The sequence below is a fragment of the Lissotriton vulgaris genome, chromosome 3_2 (genome assembly GCF_964263255.1).
Source record: "Lissotriton vulgaris chromosome 3_2, aLisVul1.2, whole genome shotgun sequence".
NCBI classification, from domain to species: Eukaryota; Metazoa; Chordata; class Amphibia; order Caudata; family Salamandridae; genus Lissotriton; species Lissotriton vulgaris.
The window spans coordinates 161,271,005-161,292,507 of record NC_141690.1 but is presented as its reverse complement, the minus strand read 5'-3'; the positions used below and the strand labels follow the sequence as shown (position 1 = coordinate 161,292,507).

Genomic DNA, 21,503 nt, shown 5'->3' with positions numbered 1-21,503 from the left:
GTGTTGGTGTCGAGGTACCCCGGGGGCGGCGGGCTGGGTCCCGCACTCCGGAGTGCGAGCCTAGAGACAGTGCTCGGAGCAGGAACTGGGTGGTGCCCTCGGGAGAGCCAGGAACTGTGTGCCTCGGCCGGCCGATTGCTAGGGGACCGTGCTCCCTGGGACAGTGCGGAGTAGCTGGGGCGGAGTGAGGGTTGCCGGTCTTGCGGAAGGGGTGCTTCCAGATCGGCCCTGGGGGCAGAGAGGATTCTTTGGTGCAGTGAACTCTCACCATTCGCTCTGCTAGGCCTTGCTGGGCTGAGGGCGGCTGTCTGGTGCTCGTGGGCCCCTCGCAGGCCACCCATTGACCTTCAGGGTTAGCGGAGCTGCGCTGCCACACAGGGGGATGCATCCTACGAGTCTGAGACCCACGAGCTGACACGGCTACACCTGTGGTTGGCCTAGGAGGGGAGTGGCTGCTTTGAGGCCCACGGACCTGTGATCCCCATGCTCGCGTTGCGGTGGGCCCGGTCTGGCTGCACCGAGGTCGGGAGTGCCGGTGGAGCTCGAGAAGAGTCGACAGATGAGCTCTACTGATTTTTCTTTGGGTCTTACCAACAGCTGAGGGCCCAGGCCAGGCTCGGAGGCAGTGGGGTGGCTGTGACGGAGCGAGGCCTACTGGAGTGGAGGGGCTAGTGCTTCCATAGCTGCCCGAAGGCAGTGCGGAGTGAATGCATGAGGAGACGCTTACCGGTCGCTCCTGCCTTGGATTGTAGCAGCGGTCGTGGTCACCTGGCCTCGGGGGGGCCCGCTGTGGAGACTGCCGCGCTCCCCCCATTGTGACTACAGGAAAGAGTGCGCGGAGCGGCGTTGGGCCCGCACGGGGAGGCCCCCTGTGGAGGGATCGAAAGCGCAGACTGTGTGCCGTAGCTACTCTGGGCAACGGTGGACGGTAGCAGATTATTGGAATACCGGAGTCTTCACCTGAAACTAGGAGGACGCAGCGTTCCGCGAGAAGCGCCACGATGTTGAATGCATCCCGTAACAAGGGAAGGCCAGGGAAAGATGGTGCGGCGAAATCTAATCAACACCCGGCATCCCCGGGACCCAGCGCGTCGCCTAAAAAGTCGGATGACGAGGCCCCGGCAACTAAGGCCTTCATGACGGAGCTCTTCGCATCCATCAAGGAAGACATCTCGGAGCTACGCTCCCAACTGGCATCGGGCCTCCGAGAGGTGCCGCGGGATGTGGACGGTATCGGGGAACGGGTGGCTACCTTGGAAGATCACGATCTGAGCATGGCGAACGATGTGCACCAGTTACAGCAGGACATTATCCGGTTAACGGAGCAAAATCTGGACCTCCAATCCCACACGGAGGACCTAGAGAACCGCTCCCACAGGAACAACATCCGCATTCGTGCTGTGCCATGGGACGGAGAAGCGGGAGATCTCAGGGGCTATGTCCAGGCTTTCTTTCTACAGGTGCTGGGCGACGAAGACGTCCAGGAAATCAGAATGGACAGGGTGCATAGAGTCGGGCTGCCGAGGAGAGGGGGGCCACCTCCGGACATTCTGGTATGTGTCCATGATTTCCAGTTGAAGGAACGCATTTTACGGAAGGCACGGACCATCACATCACTGCAATTCCGGGAGCACAGGCCACAGCTCTACCAGGACCTGGCGGCTTCGACCCTCCGGAAACGGCGGGAGTTCCGCCCAGTGACTACCTTCCTTCGGGAGCGTGGCATTTCCTACTCCTGGGGCCACCCGTTCCGCATCATTTTTCGGTGGGAGAACAGATTGGCGCAGATTCGGTCCCTCCAAGTGGCAAAGGATCTTCTGGGCCTGGATGACGTGTCCCCTTCACAAGAAGCAGGCGGCTCGCCGTCACGGAGGCGCAGGCGCTCATCCTCATGGCAAAGGGTGGGCCCGGACTTGGATACCAGGCGGCCTGATCGTTCGACTAGTCGGCAGGAGAGGGGAGACGCGGTAGCCTCGGTGGCTTCGGCGACGTCGGCGGCCTCCCAGCACAGCTCAGGAGCTGCTTGATCTTTCAGCCGCCAGCGGGCATGTGCCGGAGGGACGCATGACTTCAGGTACCGTGGGTTTGATTGTACTTTTGGAGAAGACACCCCGGTCCATGGTCCCTGGGGGCTCCGACTATGGACCCCCGGCCCAACCCAGGAGGACTTTCGAACTGCCTTCTACTGGGACTGTTATCTGTTGGGTATGGTACTGTGTTGGGGGTTCTTCTGGGGGGGACCTGTTTTGTGGGGAGGGACAGGGGAGTTGGTGGGGAGAAGGGGTGGGGGGGACAGGGGTGGTGACATGGTTGAGCAATGGAGTGTGTGGTTGGAACGCGCGCGGGTGGCTGTGGTGTGCGTGGGCTGGTTGCGGTCGGCACTGAGGCCGCTGAAGACTTCCTATCAGACTGATGGTGAATGGGGAGGCTCTTTAGGATATTCTCCTGCATTTCCTGTGGGTGGTGGACTTACAGGCGAGGGGGGGGGACCTCTGGGGTGACTGTAGCGAGGACGAGGTTGTTGCTTCATTATGCCTGTTAGTATAGGAACTTGGAACGTTAAGGGCCTGAATTCCCCGCAAAAGCGTCAGAAGGTATGGAAGTATGTGAATGACCATCAATTAGATGTTGTGGGGCTTCAGGAGACTCATTTAGCACGCAAAGATGAGCTGTGCCTTCGGCATAGGGCATTTCCCCTTATTTACAGGTCCTCGTCGTCCACGAAGCATAGGGGGTGGCTCTCCTATTCCGCGCTGCGCTGCACTTTCAGCCTATGGAGGTGCGCAATGATAAGGAAGGCCGCTGGTTGATGGTGAAAGGTCTTGTACGAGGGAGGTTGTATACCTTTGTGGTGGTGTATCTCCCCAATGCTGGTCAGAATGGGTTCCTACAAAGCTTGTTGCAGAGGGTGGGGGACTTTGCTGAGGGGCACTTGTTCCTAATGGGGGACTTTAATTTGGTATGGGATAGAACAGTAGACAGCTCTGGGGCCAACAGGGCCGACACGGGTGTGTTTTCTGCCTCGACGCAGCAGCTGGTTGGGGACTTGGGGCTGTTCGATAGCTGGCGCTCCACACACCCTACATCCCGGGATTATACATTCTTCTCACATGTTCACCACTCCTATTCACGATTGGACCATATCTTCCTTAGTCAGGCCCTTAGAGGAGAAGTCCTCGATTCTACCATTCTTCCGTTATCAGTTTCTGATCACAGCATGCTGGTGCTTACCCTACACTGGTCGCCGGCTGGCGATGGACAGCGGAAATGATATTTTCCAGCCTCGGTGGTCAGGGACGATACCTCTAGTAAGGAGTTGCGAAGAGCCATTAGGGACTTTTTTGAGCTCAATCCCGTGTCTGATACCTCGGTCTCCACTACCTGGGACGCCTTTAAGGCGTCGATTCGGGGCACTTGCTTGGGCCTCAATGCAGATCTCAATCGCCTACGGCGCCGGGAGCGGGAGGAATTGGAAGCGGAGCTGACGGTCCTCGAACAAAACCATAAGCTTAACCCCTCGAGATTGACCCTCCGGCCATTGGCGGCGGTCCGGGGGAAGCTGAGGGCGCATTATAATAACAGAGCAGAATTTACATTATTGAGGCTGGGACGACAATCATATTCTTCTGGGAATAAGGTTGGAAGACACCTGGCTCGTCAGCTGCATGATAAAAGAGAGCGTGAGTATATCGGGGGGATCACTGATGCGTCGGGCGTTCTGCAGCATCGTGACGAAACAAAAGCGGCCATTTTTGGCCGCTTTTTAGCGAGTCTGTATGCGGGAGATGGCCTTCATGCCGATGGAGTACTTGCGGAGCTTACCCACTCCCCAGGTGTCTAAGGAGTGGAACGAGCTGCTGGAGGCCCCGATTACCAGAGAGGAGGTACTGGCCGCCATCAAGGCTTTGAAGCTCCACAGATCACCCGGGCCTGACGGCTACACCGCCCTTTTTTACAAGTCGTACGCCGCAGAGATCTGCGATTTTCTCGTCTCGCTTTTTAATGATATGGCCAGTACTGGCTCTTCCGCTGGCTCCCTTGCCGAGGCCTTGATAACGGTTTTGCCTAAACCAGGGAAGGACCTCGCTCATTGCTCCTCATTCCGCCCCATAGCTCTCCTTAACATCGACGCTAAGCTTTACTCCGCGATCCTGGCACGCAGGCTACAAGATCTGATGCCGGCGATTATACACCCGGACCAATCGGGGTTCATCAAAGGGCGCCAGACCCATGACAACATGCGAAGGGTGATTCACTTAATAGAAAAAGCAGACAGGTTCCGAATCCCGGCGGTCCTTGTGGGGCTTGACGCCGAAAAGGCTTTTGATCGGGTGGATTGGGGATTCTTGTTTCAGACTATGGAGGCCTTCGGTTTTTCGGAAAGATTCGTCACTATGATAAAGGCGAATTTTTGCAGTCCCAGGTCTAGAGTAGCGATGAATGGCCATCTATCGGCGTTCTTCCCGCACTCTCGCGGCACCAGGCAGGGCTGCCCTCTTTCCCCCCTTCTCTTCGCGCTAAGCATCGAACCATTGGCGATGGCGATCCGGGAGCACGAAGGGATCCGGGGCGTTCCGTTCTCAGGAGAGCAACACAAAATTACGCTCTTTGCGGATGACATCTTATTCTCGGTCGCGGATCCGGTACATTCGCTACCGTGTATCAGGGAGGCCTTGCTGCGCTATGAGGAGGTGGCCGGCTTCAAAGTCAACTACAATAAGTCATACGTCCTGAATCTTATGCTCTCGCAATCAGAGATGGACCGGGTGCGCCCTTTGACACCTTTGGCCTGGGCTACCGGCTCGATTATCTAACTAGGGGTACATCTGACGCCGACGGTGGGAAAACTGTTCTCGGCTAACTTCCCACCCCTGTTAGCGAGGACTCGAGCGGACTTAGAGCGGTGGAAACCTAAATTACTATCGTGGCTGGGCAGAATCCACGCCATTAAGATGGTCCTTCTGCCTAAATATCTGTATCTCTTCCAAGCGCTGCCTATCCCACTCGACAATGACTTTTTCCGACGCCTAAAAACACAGTTGTTGCGGTTTGTATGGCAGGGGGGTCGGGCGCGATTCTCCTTTGCGGTCCTGCGACGTTCGAGGAAGGAAGGGGGCGTGGGACTTCCTGACTTGCAGCTTTATTACAAAGCGGCGCAACTGAGAGTGCTGGTGGAGTGGTCCCAACAAACGTCGGAGAAGCACTGGTTGCACATGGACCGGAGCGTTCCTGGCAGATCAGTCTGGGACTTGGCGTGGAAACCCAAGAGGGATCGGCCATTGAACGCCTATATAAGTACCCCGACGAGTACCACTCTGAAAGTCTGGGACACGTTGGCCACAGACGAGCACTGGACCACATTTCCCTCGCCATTCACGCCTATACACTTCAATCCGGCCTTCCCACCGGCGCTGCGAGAGGGGGCCTTCGATGTGTGGAGGGGGGGCGGTTGTAGGGCTCTGACTCATCTCTTTCACGGCCAGGATCCCTCACTTTTGCTAACTGCATGAGGGACTACGGGGTCCCCCGTCAGAATGTTATCGCCATATTCAGTTACTTCATTGGGCCACATCACCTGGGGTGCTGGAGGCGGCTACGAGACCCCCATCACCCTTCGAGGCTTTCATACTTCGGACATCGGCCATGAAGGGGGTCATCTCCTATATTTACCAGCTCCTACTTACATCGACGGTGACGCCCCGCCCTCGCTACATGGGACACTGGGAGGAGTTGTTGGGGAGAGATATCTCCAATAAAGAATGGTCGGCATTGTGGAGGGACTTAGCGGCATTCAATCACTCGTTACATCTAAGGGAAGCCCACCTCAAGACGATCATGAACTGGTACATGTGCCCAGCCAGACTCCATCGCATATATCCGGCCACCTCTGATAGGTGCTGGAGGGGGTGTGGGCTCCTTGGGGACTTCCGCCACATCTGGTGGGATTGCCCAGTAATCCGACCGTACTGGGAGGAAATTCTCTCGCATATCAAGGACATGCTCGGCTACCCTGTGGAGGACTCTATGGCCTCTGTCTTGCTGGGCCTTTGTGGACCAGACCTTGAGTATCAGACACGTGCGGACAAACAGATCCTATGGCTCTGCCTCGGGGCGGCCAAGCTTACTCTGGCCGCTGCATGGAAGAAGAAGGAAGCGCCAGCAATTTCCTTGTGGCACGCGCGGCTCTGGAAGCTGCTTAGCATGGAGAGAGCGGCGGACATCTTCCTAGGAAACTTCAAGAATTTCCAGTTCAGATGGGGTCCCCTGGTTAGCTATCTCTCTAAAGGTTTACCCTCGGCAGTCTGCCCAGCCTCGTTGCGGTCACTGCACCTATTTCAGATCTAGTGTGCGTCTTGTGTGTATGCCTGCTGTGTATGGAGTCACCACCCTGGGGGGAGGGGGGTGTGGGGGGGGGTGTTTAGTTTCCTGGTTCTTGGGTCTGTGGAGGTACTTGCAGGAGGGCCCAAGGATTTCACTCTAGATACAAGGACTAATGGGCCAGGCAGATTTCATCTACAACTTTCTATAGCATACGGTGCCCTAGGACAGCTGGATCGGCGCTATGGCACTGCGGCTTATGGCACTGACTGACTTTGGACTCGATGCACATCCGCTACCATGGACTGCCGCTGCTCTTTATTTTCTGACTGTGCCCCCTGCGTGGGGAAATGTGCGGGGACCGCCGCAGCTCCCTTTTTCTTTATCTTTCTTGTTCCTATTCATAAATAAAAATTTTACAAAAAAAAAAAATTTCAGGTAGGGTTTTCAAGGCTGCAGTAAAAGTTAGTGGAGACAAAGGATATTCCAATATAGGAACCTTGAACCAAACCTTTATTGATCATATTTGGTTGAGGAGACTTTGAGAGTTAAAAAAGTGGCCACAGGTTACATGTGAGGATTATAAGTAAGTAGAACTATGATCGAATACAAACATAATTGTTATAATGTAACTGAATTCTACTTAAGGATTTCTAGACAAAATAAGTGAAGACTATCTTTTTTTCTAACTTCAACAAGTCCCATAATATTTAAAAGAGCCAATGCATTTCATCTGTAAAAGAACAGTGGATCTAATCTACACCAAGCATCACATTACAAGATTCAGTGTGTGAAAAAACAAAACAAAAAAAACCCCAGAACCCTATCTCCACTGAACCAATAAATCCCAGAAAGCCAAGTTTTGTTTACTGCATAGTCTGGCCAAGTCCCCCTTAGATGTTTCATATAGGGACATCAGCCAATCTGAATGTGATGGTGCCGTGGTGTCAACCCAAACCTTACAAATTTGCCTTCTGGCCAAAAGAATTGCATAAAAAAGAAAAGATCTTGCCGGGCCGGTGATACTTTCATCCAAACCGAAAATTATTAGTGGCAGAGTGATAGACAATAATATATAGAGGATAGAGTCCAATGATGACTTTACTTCTTCCCAAAACATGCAGATGGAAGGGCAGTCCTTGAACATGTGTACGTCAGATGCTTCAGGGAGATTACATTTGTAACATCTCTTTCCTGGCTGGAATTTTGATAGCCTTAGAGGAGAGAGGTAAGCACGATGTACCGTGAATAGATGGATACGCCTCAGCCATGCTGGTTTGACAGTTAAAGATTTATTTTTTATTTTTTTCCCCGGGTCCTATGATTATGCCTACAACACTCCATGAACCATGGGTCGTTGGTCCCCTGGGACACTGTAATGGTCCAATAGGTTGGAAAATACATTGATGGAGTAATTGTTAGCCCATACCCCTTCCCCCCTCTTTGTTTTCTGGATTCTTCTTCCGCCGTTATGTCAATCATTCTTGGTATGGGAGATAATTAAAATCTTTGTCTCTCAAGGTAGGACACGTAAGGTGGTCGGTGTTTCTTGAAAGAGGGTAAGGCAAATGAGGACAAAAAAAAACGAGAAAAAAAAAACAGTCAGTGTGTGGCTATAAGAGTTGGACTAGCTGTAAGGTGAACTTCATCTAGCAGACCCACAATTTGGCAGACCATACCAGAAAGCAGAGCCCACCAGTCCTGGTATTTATAAACTAAGGAATACTAAGAAGGTTTGCTGTGTTGGAATGCAATGTACTGAAGGGTACGCATCTTTTTTGAGGTGTGCAGACAAATACAGAGTCCAGATCACAAAGTGGTCTATATACAATGAATAGGGCCTAGAATTGGATACATTATTCATTAGTGATCCGATACAGTTGAGAGAGCAAAGAACGAGGGTGAGAGGATCTCAGGGCTCTCATAATCAAGTGAGCTGTTGCATTTTGAACAACCTGAAGTTTATATAATCGGTAAGATAGAATTCCTAAGTTGAGAGGGTTGGCGTAATTGAGACTGGATCCAATAATGGCAAATACAGCAACTCTTGACAGTCCTCATTCAAAAAGGTAGAATTTTTATAATTCTATTTAGGAAGAAATTACAGGAAGAGGCAATGGTGTAGACTAGATCTGAAGACTTGATTTAACATAGACAATTCATAGTATTCCCACCTTGCCCAAACTAGTGGATAGCCTCTTAGGAGATTGTGTATCTATAAAAATCAACATAACACTAGGTCTTATGTAACCCTTGAATGAATGGTTCGTCTCACATGCAGAGGCTGATTTCTCACCACTTGGTGAACAAACTGGACATCAAAAAGAGAGAGCGTACAGTCCCAGACTGTTTCTACCCACTCAAGTGTTCTACCAGCAGAAAAACAAAAGAAATGTGAAGTATATTTTTGACCATCACTTAGCTGGAGAAATTATCTTAAACGACAAAATCAATCAGGTTATTAGTCAATATTTCTTCATTGTACAAGTTAATTACATTAATTGTAATATCCCTCTTTAAATGAAAAGGTACTGGCCCTACAAATACTGAAATGTAAAATAACGTTAACAACAGTCAGCCTTGTAAAAAAAAACATATGTATCAAAACAACTTTATACAATTGCATATTGCTAAAATATTACAAACAACATTAATAATAATAATAATAATAATAAAGGATTTTATAAAGCGCCTGGTGACGCCATCTCGGCGTGTCCCCGCGCTGTGGAGAGAGAAGCAGGAGAAAGTGAGCGACCTAAAGGGTGAAAAGGTGAGTTTTTAAAAGTCTCCTAAATAAGGTCTCTGTCTCAGCCAATCTAATATGCAAAGGAAGAAGATTCCAATTCTTGGCTGCCAGCGCACGAAAGGAGCGCCCTCCCATTCTGGCTTTGTTTATCCGGGGGGCACACAGAAGCCCGGTACCCTTGGAGCGCAGTTCTCTGTATGGCATGTAGGGGATTGCGAGATCCTTCAGATATTCAGGGGCTACCTGAGAGGTAATCCTGTAGCAAATAAGGAGCGCTTTAAACAAGATCCTCTTTTTTATAGGGAGCCAGTGAAGAGCCACTAGTGTAGGCTTGGAGGCCGCTCTTCTGGGAAGCCTGAGGACCAGACGGGCCGCCGTGTTCTGGAGAACCTGAAGTTTTTTAATGTTCTTCTCAGTGGTTCCTAAGAGTAGAACATTACCGTAATCAATACGGGAGGTGACTAAAGCTTGAGTCATCGTGCGTCTGGCCTCTAAAGGAAGGAGGTCCAGGGTGCGATTTAAGGTCTTCAGTACACCAAAGCACTTTCCTGCTAGCTTCTGGACGTGGCTGTCATAGGAGAGTCTGGGATCCACCCATACACCCAGGTTCTTTGCTTCCTTGCATGGAGAGGGCATAGGACCTAGACAAGAAGGCCACCAGTCCAGGGTCCAACTGGCCGAGTTCCCACCAATCACAAGCACCTCTGTTTTTGAACCATTGAGCTTGAGGCAGTGTTGGTTCATCCAGCCTGCAAGCTCCTGCATGCACGTTTTGAAATTAGCAGCAGCCAAGGTGGGTGTCTGGGATAGGGAGATGAGGAGTTGGGTATCGTCGGCATAAGATACTAATTTTATGGCGTACGATTGAACCACCTCCGCCAGCGGGGCCATATAAAGGTTAAACAGGGTGGGGCTCAGGGCAGAGCCCTGAGGCACCCCCTGTTCTAGGGCAATGCTGTCTGAGAGGGAATTGCCTCTCTGAACCTGGAAGCTTCGGTCTATTAGGAAGGATTTAAGCCATCCCAATGCCGCCTTTGTGACCCCAGCCTGGTTTAGACACTGTAGCAGGATGGAATGAGCTACAGTGTCAAACGCAGCACTGAGGTCCAGCATTATGAGCGCCATCGTATGACCCTCATCAGCTCCTGCCCGAAGCGTTTCAGTAGCTCTCAGGAGGGCTGTCTCGGTGGAGTAATTGGTCCGAAAACCGGACTGGGAGCTATGCAAGGATTTATTAGCTTCAAAGTGAGCCATAAGTTGTTTGTTTGCAATGTTTTCGGTCACTTTAGCTAGATAAGGTAGTAAAGATATTGGTCTCAGATTTTCCAAGGTGTCCTGACTTACATTAGGCTTCTTTTTGATAGGTAATACAATTGCCTTCTTCCAGTCATTCGGTAAGTGCGCAGAGGAGAAGGATAGTTGAATTATATGCCTAAAGTAGGGTTCTAGTACCTGTAGGCTCTCTCTGAGTATTTTCGGGGGAGCAGGGTCCCGAGGGGAACCCGATTTGACGCTCTTGCAGATGTTTATAAGCCTATCGGGTGTGGGAACCGAGAAGTATTGGAGGCAAGACTCAGTGGAATTAGCAACAGCACTTTCTGTAAAATCACGGCCGGATGGCAGCTTGTCAGAGAAACTGGTATAGATGTTGGTGATTTTATCTGAAAAATAGCGAGCAATCTTATTGCAAGTTTCCACTGAGTTGTCGCAAGGCGCATTATCATTAGTGAGCACAGAAATTTCCTTAAAAATTTTAAAAAGCTCTTTAGAGGAGTTCTCTGCCTCCCCAATGCGCGTCTTGTAATGCATGGCTTTAGAAATACGGACTTTTTTGTAGTATTCCTTTTGCGCTTGTTTGTATTGAAGTTTAATAACTGGGCAAAAGTTAATACGCCAATCGCGTTCTAATTTTTTGCACGCAGATTTGCTAGCTTGTAGTTCTGCCGTGTACCAGGGAGTGGATTTTCTGGGGTTAATGAAATTTTTAAGGTTGCGAGTAGGAGCGGTATTGTCTAGGGCACTTAAAATTCTGTCCTGCAACTGACTGTAGGCTATTTCACAGTCAGTGCTTTCAAGAGAGTCTCCTATTCCAATCAATTTATTGAACGTGTCCTGAGAGAAATTTTCCCATTTCCGGCGCTGGTACCGGAGATCCGTGTCATTTTTTTTCGGATCGGGCTCAGATCTCTGGAGATAGAAAGGGACAATGGAGTGATCTGACCAGGGTACCGGAATAGGAGAAAGAGCGTGTACTCTGAAAACGTTCCCAAAGATGGGGTCAAGAAGGTGACCTAGTCTGTGAGTGGGATCAAAATTTATGAGATCTAGCTGCAGAGACTGGAGAGCAGACCTAATGTCCTTAGCTCCGGAATCGAGGGGGTCATCAAAATGAGCGTTCATGTCGCCTAGCACCAGGAAATTGTTCTTCCTAATAGCAAGGTGAGCAGTGTTTTCTAGAAGGCTGGATGTAAAATCATACAGTCTCCCGGGAGGTCTGTACACAAGAATGCCAGAGAGGGAGAATTGGGGGTTTACTAGGATGGTAAAAAATCCAGCTTCACAGTGATCTATGATCAGAGGCGATAGGGAGCATTGCAAGGGATTTTTAGTGGCAATAGCAATTCCACCTCCCCTGCCATCCTTCCTATCAAGTCTAGTTAAGGAGTAGCCAGAGGGCATGGCTTCAATGATGTCCGGGTCGGAAAATTCCCCAAGCCAAGTCTCCGTGAAAAACATCACATCAAAGCCCTCATCCTCCAATAGTTGATGGATTTGTAAACTGTGTTTGCCCAGAGAGCGGCAGTTAAACAAACCCGCCTTAGTCCGTATTAAAGAGCCTGTCCTGATGGGTGGCTTGTTAGGCATGAAAGAGCATGAAGGGCAGCAATGCAAAAGCAGCGCCTCCATGGTGTGAAAACAGGGTAAGGTGACTCCAGGACGGAGATCTAATAGCGCCTGTCTATCATACCGTATACTGTGGGGTTTAGAAAGGCCAGGAGTCGTCGCCCCGCGCCCCGTCCGGCCGCGGACGGGCGCAGACGGGCTGGACTTTGGCTCGACTTCGGCGCGCTTCCGGCGCGCCCGCTGCACGCGTCCGCTGCGCGGCCGCGGACCTCTGCACATTTATGGAGGGGGTAGGGGCGACTAGAGCGCGGAAGTTGCTGCCCTGAGCCCGGAAGTGATTGGGCTCCTCCTCCACCCTCCGCAACAAACGTCCAAGATGGGCACGGCGGACCGGGGCGGGAGTAGGCGGTCAACAGTACCCCAACAGATGCTGTTAGCCAATAGGTAGGGCACAAGAAGAGAGATTTTCACAACAGTACACTGAACAAGTTAAAATTAGCAGAACGCGCTAAGTTTTAAAAACGCTACTAGTACAGCGCTAACAGTGCATGCTGTGTACACAAGCGTCAGCGGATAGAGTAAGCCACTGCCACCGGCTTTCTCCTCTCCACAGCGCGAGTATTTACCAGCAGGGAATTTATAGAATAAACATACTGCGCGACTAGAGCGCGGAAGTTGCTGCCCTGAGCCCGGAAGTGATTGGGCTCCTCCTCCACCCTCCGCAACAAACGTCCAAGATGGGCGCGGCGGACCGGGGCGGGAGTAGGCGGTCAACAGTACCCCAACAGATGCTGTTAGCCAATAGGTAGGGCACAAGAAGAGAGATTTTCACAACAGTACACTGAACAAGTTAAAATTAGCAGAACGCGCTAAGTTTTAAAAACGCTACTAGTACAGCGCTAACAGTGCATGCTGTGTACACAAGCGTCAGCGGATAGAGTAAGCCACTGCCACCGGCTTTCTCCTCTCCACAGCGCGAGTATTTACCAGCAGGGAATTTATAGAATAAACATACTGCGCGACTAGAGCGCGGAAGTTGCTGCCCTGAGCCCGGAAGTGATTGGGCTCCTCCTCCACCCTCCGCAACAAACGTCCAAGATGGGCGCGGCGGACCGGGGCGGGAGTAGGCGGTCAACAGTACCCCAACAGATGCTGTTAGCCAATAGGTAGGGCACAAGAAGAGAGATTTTCACAACAGTACACTGAACAAGTTAAAATTAGCAGAACGCGCTAAGTTTTAAAAACGCTACTAGTACAGCGCTAACAGTGCATGCTGTGTACACAAGCGTCAGCGGATAGAGTAAGCCACTGCCACCGGCTTTCGAAATCTAATCAGTACAAGGTAAGCATTATCAAAGTCATAATTCTGTGCTTTAGTCCTCTTGATAATGCTAGATTTCTTTTACTCTAGTGTTCTGTATAGGTAGAACTTAAGGTAGAGCAGTAGGACAAAATACTAAAATATGTACTGAATTTTCTCTGCCTAACAATTACAGATCATTTTCTGGAAAAAGAATACCTTTCATATACCCTTGTTGTTAGTACACGTTCTGCATAGACACAACGGAAGATGCAACCTAATTTGAACATTAGGGATTATGGCTAAATATTTCTGAATGGATACCTCTATTTGCAAAGTAGTATAGTATTAGCCTAGGATTCTACTCATTTAATTTATGATCCTTGTTTAATTATCGCTGCAGAAGCCAAATATTTCTAAGCATGAGATAAATCAACTTTGTTACAATTTATCCTTATTAATAAGTTATCTAGCGAGGCATGGTATATTTTAAAACTTTTATCTTTCTCCCAACAAATCAAAGGCATGTTTTATTATGAGTAAATAGTTTCACTCTGAGTATTTAAGTCTTGAAATCTTTTGGGGATCACACTATTCACACTTATCCATCTTTTATCTTTTCTTCCTTGGGTATTGCCATCCTCATGTACATTCAGCTCTGGTTCTATCTAAGAGGTCCACGACCCTCCAGAGAGAAGACAAAATGCAAGGTAAGGTAACTTTTTCCTCAGGTTTGTTCCCTCTCTATATACTCATTTTAATTCTTGTTAATTCTTTGCCTGTCTCCTTGTTTCAGAATTTTCCATTTCAATACTATTTGTTTTCCTTTTTCCTTATACTTTTCGCTATTATTTGTTTCTACATCAAACTTTTAGCTTTTCCTTTTAAAATAGAAAATTGTGCCTATTTAGTAAGGATGGGGTATCTAGGGTTCTCTCTTAGGCCCAGTTTTCAGTCCTCCTGTAAATCATCTATTTTCAAATTGTTTCCAAAACTGTGTAATTAACCACCACCCAATAACCTGTCTTTGTGCTGCTACATATGAGCATTAGTTTCCCAGTTTTTAAATGAATGGTTCTGTTTTCAGCTCCTGCCGTTCTGTTAGGCCATCCTTGCTTCCCTTACCCCAAATGAATCATCTGACTAGCCACGCCTCTCCTGCCTTTTTCTGGGGATTGTCTGCCTCACAGAATGAGGACAGGGGTGTCTGCCTTGCACTCAGACACCTCCACTGTCTGGCGGTGTCCTCAGACCAGCCCCTGCATCCTTATTCCATCTCCTCGTCTTCTTTAAACTGGTGATGTCCTTTCTCAGCTCCTCTTTAGGTCGAGCCTAGGCAGCGCATGCACTGTCTCTTGAGACATGCTGTATCTTCTCTATTGGCATACAGCACGTCCATCTCTTTTAATTGGTTCCTTGGTCTGCCTTTCAAAATTCCTTTGGTGAATGGTTTTCATTTGTTGTGTCTTTTGGCTGCTTTGTTCCCGCCCTGGAGACTGACCCGGTTCCATGCATCAATTCACTTCTAGCCATTTATGCTAGTTTCACACCTCTTTTTCTTTTGCCTTGGTTCATGGTGCCATCCTCCCACCACCTCTCGCCCGTCGCTGCGTTTCCTGCTCTTGTTGGGCCTATTGCTGCTCACATTTCACTTAATCTGCAGCACCATCCCCCACCACCTCCAGCCTGTTGCTGTGTTTCCTGCTCACCTGGGCTGCAGCGTGGCGTGACAAACCACATTCATAAATAAACTCAACAAATACCTTGTGGACTGATTTTTCCATTTATATGAGTCATACGTTATATATATATAACTTCGAGCAATACAAGAGACTAGAATGCTGTTTAACTGCTTCATGCATGCAATAGTCCGCCACATCCTTCATTGTCGCTGTTTTAATTTGCCCCAATTTATTTCGCTCAGCACTAGAGTGGCAGCATCTTCCTGCTTATGACAAACCTTTCAATCACAGAGAAGCATGGCGGCAGGCTGAGCGGAGGGGCTAGCAACTTTTGCGTGTTTACTACGTGCAAGTTGAATGACCTTCTCAAGCATTTACATCCTCCTGTATTTTTATAAAAGCCCATGGAAAGCCTGGAGAAAAATAAGGGGTTTCTGTATCCAACAGCTGTTTACTCGAATTTCAGCAATGCTTTATGAGCTGTCACCATTTACCACTCACCCCTACTCTCTGTTATTTACCATCTGGCCTCATTAATGTAGTTTTTTTTCCCTGCGCATTTACACACAGCAAAACAACATTGTGCTGAGAATATAAGGTACTAGCCCTGGGAGAAGGCTGAAGTCCCCTTTCCAAGGGTGAACTATGCGTATCTATTGTTTGTTAGTTTTCTCTTAAGATTGTATTTTTTTTGCTTGTTTTTCTTTATATTGCAAAATACATCTGCTTCCTGTATAGCTGTGGCACTGGTTACTGTAAGGTCAGGCAGTGGTGCACTGTGGTATGACAGTCTCTTGGTGGCCAGCACCAGAGTTGCATTCACGCATCGCTGAGTACTGTAGCACGCCACAAAGAGCTGAAGTGTGATCTCACCCACCGACAAAGTGAGGTCTGGACTTGCAGTAGAACAATACATTTTAAATGTTTCTTGAGATGGAATGAGATGCTTGCTACTGCCGTGGCCTCGATCTGGTGGTGAGCGAAGCTCATCTCTCGGTTCCCCTCCTCAGACTTCTGGAAAGGGCAATAAAGTAAACCCCAAATTTAGGCCTACATCATTCTGATCGGGTAAGTTAGTCTTTTAACTAATGTTCAAGCCTGCCGTCTTTTTTAAAGTGTCTTTGAGAGAGGAAAGTTAGTCTTTGTGTTATACAGTCTGACTCTTCGAGTGCTTGAGGTTTATACTTCAGCTCCATGATATTTGGAATGTGGCATAAGCCTTAGCCTCTTTCTGTCTACTTTGCTGAGCTACTCCCTCTGAGATGTGGGTATTTTGGTACATCGGAGACACTCCAAGAATGGGACAGTTGGGGAATAATGTTCCAATGAGAGCTTGGTGTTAGCAGTTTACTGGGCTCCAAGCTACTTATGCATGATGGCAAGCATTCCATTGTTGCTGGCCTTTCGCTCTGATGCCATCTCATTCGCCATGGCGTCAGAAAGATTTCCCACCACTCGTGGCAGGGATGTCACTTCTGACATACAAAGAGTTGTTGTTTGGTGGGCAGATTTTGGGTGTTGAAGGCTGGAAGTATGTTTTTTTGTCAACAGTGCAATCCTAATATAATGTGGACACCATCCTGGTGTCTTATTAGGTTATTAAAAACATTTCCTCTGGGTTTGTAAGAAACCTAGTATAAAATTAGAGCACATCAGTCATCACTCGCACAATATTCTCAGAAAGTGCTGCTCTTGGTGGCAGTCATAAATGTTCACTGTCATACTGTAATGTCAAGTACTACATGCAGTCTCTTTTATGTGGTTAGTTTTCCATTACTTTGCCTGTAACTTATAATTTGCATTTGGTATCTATTTTAGGATCAGAATGCCACAAGCCCTATTGCATTCGGTATGAGTTTTTTGTATCAGCACATCACAATCCTTGTGTGCTTTTCAAATGTACAGATGGGTCTGGCCTGACACCCCAGTTGTTTGGTAAACCTTTTAATACCAATTGTCAAAAATACACACAAAGTGGGCTTTAGCTCTGCCCAATGCAGTATTTCTGCGTCACTACATGCTAATGGTTGTTTGATGCTTCGTTCTGCTTCCTAGGAAGTGCTTGTATTGCAATACATATGGATCTTTTTACTCTTAAAAGTACACTGACTCATCACATATAAATATCCTTTAACCTCATGCATGCATTTACAGGAAACAATCCTTTTTTAGATTTTTAACTGCAGCAGGATGTAATCAATTAGCAAGAAATTATGTGCATGTCACACAGACATGCACATATGTTTACACATAAACACACACATACATCTACAAGGGCATATACTGTAACTTCAATAGACCTGGCTTTAATTTAGCAATGCATCTAAACATATGCATGCACAATAGCAGTTTATATGCCGTAATACATTAAATGCTGAGATGTTGTCTTTGCCCGTGCTTGTTTTGTACAAGTTCACATTCTGAATGGTGCAAGACTGACAATCTGACTGACAGTAGTGGCTTAACGGAAGTGCGCAATTTGTCACACTCAATGTATAAACTTGAATTTGAGCGGACTGCACCCACAGATTAATATTGCACCGATGCAATGTCAGGAAAACACCGAAGAGAGCACAACCAAATCCACCCTCATACCCTACCATCAGCAATTCAGACCACAAAAATCTCCATGTTCACCGACTGCATCGAAGGCAGTACCAACGGTGTCAAGAAAATCATTGCCATAGGGAAAGACGTCTCCTCTCTGGCAGCAAGCTCCACCATTGTAGGCCCCTCTCAGGACCTCTTCACCCAGCTGTCCCTATTCTTCAGCAAAATGCTCACCTGCAGCAATGACAATGTCAAGCCCCAACCTAACCCTTCCAACTTCGCAGCCCTCCTGCCAATCTCAACCGATACCCAGATTACCACCCAAACCACCTGGCCCAACATTACCACTCACTCCATATATTTTGGAGCACCCTCTGGACCCTGCAAGATGGATGCTGGTGGATAATCATTGCCAGGAGCCACTCCGCCTCATTGGAATGGAATGGAATTTTATTTATAAAGTGCTATGTCACCCAAAAAGAGCGGCTTGCAGCTGTGAAAAACCAAACAGTTGTCCATGCAGACTGTAAACGTAATAAACATTTTAAGGTTTTTAATGCCTAGCAAAAAAACAACTGGGAATTATTAGATTTAATACCAAGAGGTACACCATTCCAAAGCTGAGATCCTAAGTAAGATAAATCATGCATGCCCCTCATCCTATCCTTTCCAACAATATGTACTGTAAACAAAAGGTGACAGTTAGAACGAAGACTTCTCACAGGATCATGGCATTTAAAGATTGGAACAAGAGAAGATTTCTCAATGTCGCAAATGATTCTATGCATAAGACAAAGAGTTCTGAAGACAAATCTTTGTTTTTCCGGGAGTTAATTATACTAAATTGGGCAACATGGTCAGGTTGCTATAATCCACAAACTACTCTAACTGCCAAATTTAGATTGTATGCATGTATTTCAATGAAGCTTCATGGAGACCTAGAAACAGCATCTTGCAAGAATCAATGATAGAAAGGATACATTCAGCGAGCACTAGGGCATAAACTGTTTAGGTAAGAAAAGCAGAGGCTTTATTATCACTCTTAGATGGAAAAACCACACTGAAGTGATGACCTTAATCTGTTATTTCATGGACGTATGGGAGTCAAGGAAGACACCCAAAGATTTGACCTATGATGTGGGGTGGACAAGCTGGAACACTGCCACCTGCCAGTGTGCCCTTCGACTAGAATAATTTAAATGTTATTAATGTTCAGTTGGAGAAGATTATGCGACATCCAGAAACAGAGAGCAGATTCCAAGAAGTTAAGTCAGCGGCTAAGCAAGGAGCTTGATGTCCAACTGGATGATCAACCGAGTGTCATATACATAAGAAATGAATTTAGAGCCGAAAGATTTCATGAGAGACACGAGTAGAATGAATAAATGGTAAAAAAACATGGGGAACGGAGAGGATCTCTGGGGCTCTCCACTGCTCACCCTTTGAGTAGCGGAACGGGATAGAGGAACTACAACTGAATGGATGTTATTTTTTAAGAAAGAAGAAAGCCAGGCCAGAACCACTCCTCCAAATACTAACTCTGTAAGAGGTTTGATAAGGACGTTGTGATCCACAGTGTCAAACACAATGGAAAACTCCAGTAAAATGAGCATCTCTTATGAACAATCGTTCCAAGTTCATACATGGAACTGCAAAAGATACCCCCGATCTCCTCCCAGGAAGAAAGCACAGCTGACAAAAATTTAAAGTAGAATCTTCCATCAAAGAGGGCAGCTATGTAGATGCCATGTGTTCGGTGATTTTACTTATAACAGAAAAGAGGGTAACAGGCTTAGAACTAATTATCTTCCCTAGATCTATCTAGGTTGTCTTGTTTAACCTCTCCCCTGCAGATGACGGAACCGCTCCGTCATCAGCAACGGTGGCGCTGTGCTGATGACGGAGCGGTTCCGTCATGGCCCGCCCGACGAGCCTGCGCGGCGCGAATTCCATGCCTGTGCTGGGCGTTCTATTGAGCGGGCGGGGCCATGACGGAACCGCTCCGTCATAAGCACAGAGCAACCAACGCTGGTGACGGAGCGGTTCCGTTACCAGCATGCGCCCGCCGCTCTTCCGCCCCGCCACCTTAGCACTGAGGCGGAATAGCCGCCGCAGTGAAGGGGTTAAGCAGTGGTTTACCAACCCCTTTATTCCAGTTACTTGGAAGAGTACAGGAAATCGACAAGTGTTGTGAACGTTTTATTACATGCATAGGGTGCAGTATGTATATACATCAATCACAAATATGGCCAAAATATGTAGATGCAGAGAACACCACTGTGTCCTGGCAAGCATGTAGATGAAAAGTCAATGGTAACACATAGCAAGGGAAAGTATTTTGCCAGGTTGTGTTCCAACGTATCTACATTTATAAGCCACCTTTAAGTGTCCCCTGTGCGTCCACAGCCCATAGGGCAGAATGTTTAAAAGGGGGGCTTCTGAATATTAAAGAAAAATGTTCCCACATTGAAAATTTGCAAAACGATTTGTCACTGTGTAGGCCAATGCACATTTTCTATTAAACAAGCCTATTGTGAATAAAAGGTGTTTGTATTACTCAGTCTGGGAAAATGATGGGAACTATCTTAAAATATATTTTTCACTTGTTGTCACAAAATCTAATGCAGTAATTAATGCAGATTGTTCTGAAGAGTAATGGAAAAGGACATTTTTTAAAAATAGGTTTTCTAATTATTAATAACTCCCATTGCATATTTTACATTTGCAAAGAGTCATAAAATTACCTGCCTCGTGAATATTAATTTGTGACTGCGTAGTTGACTGGGATGGCGACCTGAAAGGGGAAGCAGAACACTGCCCAGCCAGTTGCATTTCCAAAATGGGAACCATTATGTGAAAAGATTTCCCATTGCTAATCAGTTATCACCCTAATTCGGGGGTTGGTGACTAGCCAATGACTTGCACCCGCAATTGTATTAAAGCATACATCTTCGACTCATATCTAGAAGAGGGTGCTGGTTTCACAGCGCCTCCTATTTGCGATCCAGAAATGGTTGCATAAGCCCTTTTATGAGTTGGAAAACAAATTGTATGTATAACAAGGTTATTTTGCAGGCGCAAACCCTGCGATTTCACGAATCTCAGGGTTTGCAACTGCAAAAGAACTTGCCACATCTGGCCCTTACTATTTGATTCTCTCGCTCAAATTCAACTTTAATTCATGAAAATATACTGTGCAATCTTATGGCTTTTTAAGCCTGCCTGAGGTTTAAAAAGAGTGGGGCATAGGCAAGGATACAAATTTATAAGAGGTTGCTGTTGTGAAGTTGAGGGCATATAGCACATACTAATGCATTGTATTTACCTGTGCTACAGGGTAGTAATATTCCATCCCTAGCTACTGCACAGCAGTGGCATGGGGCTTTCGCTTGCTCCTGAGGCACTTCATTGACCTTTCTGGTCTATCTACAGGCAGCTTTAGCCATCTGAAAAAACATATGTTATCTATTTTTAATTTTATTTAAAAAGTACAATAAGAATATTTAGGGGAATGTGCTTTGGGTCATCCCTTTAAGACATTAGCTTTCATGTGTTTTATTTACTGATTGCCATTTGATGATAGGGTTGTCCATCAGATCCATGGCATTTCAAGGATGGCTACATTGTCCAATGTGTGTTCCCATTACAGTTTGGTAATGTGGCATCAAGCAGTTCTTTTGTCACACTGCTGATCTGCAGTTAAATGTAGCTTTTATGTATTAACTTTGCTGACATGATAACATTCTAAGTGCTAATTTAAGTGTTTTTGTTTGTTCAAGAAGTGCAAGCTGTTTGGATGTCAAAGACTGTCATACAGATACACGTGCAGTGACTACTCAGTCTTGTACATTCATTTCCTAGGTGTCATGATAGCATGTTGTTAAAGGAATGAACATGGGCTTCCATAAGGATGCACGGAAAATACTGCCAGTGTGTTTAAAGTATCTACAATGCAACAGTTTGCTGCGTATGTCATTAAGGCACACCACTTACAACGCAGTCTTGTTCCTTTGACTACTTTTGATGATTCTTTTCTTTCAGTGTACAGCTTAATTCAGTAATG

General features: G+C 47.4%; 1 protein-coding gene across 2 annotated transcripts in view; it reads right to left on the bottom strand.

Moving 5' to 3' along the window:
• The window catches only part of SH3TC1 (SH3 domain and tetratricopeptide repeats 1), a 368,620-nt gene that overhangs the window by 61,058 nt on the left and 286,059 nt on the right, over positions 1-21,503 (bottom strand). The window lies entirely within an intron of this gene.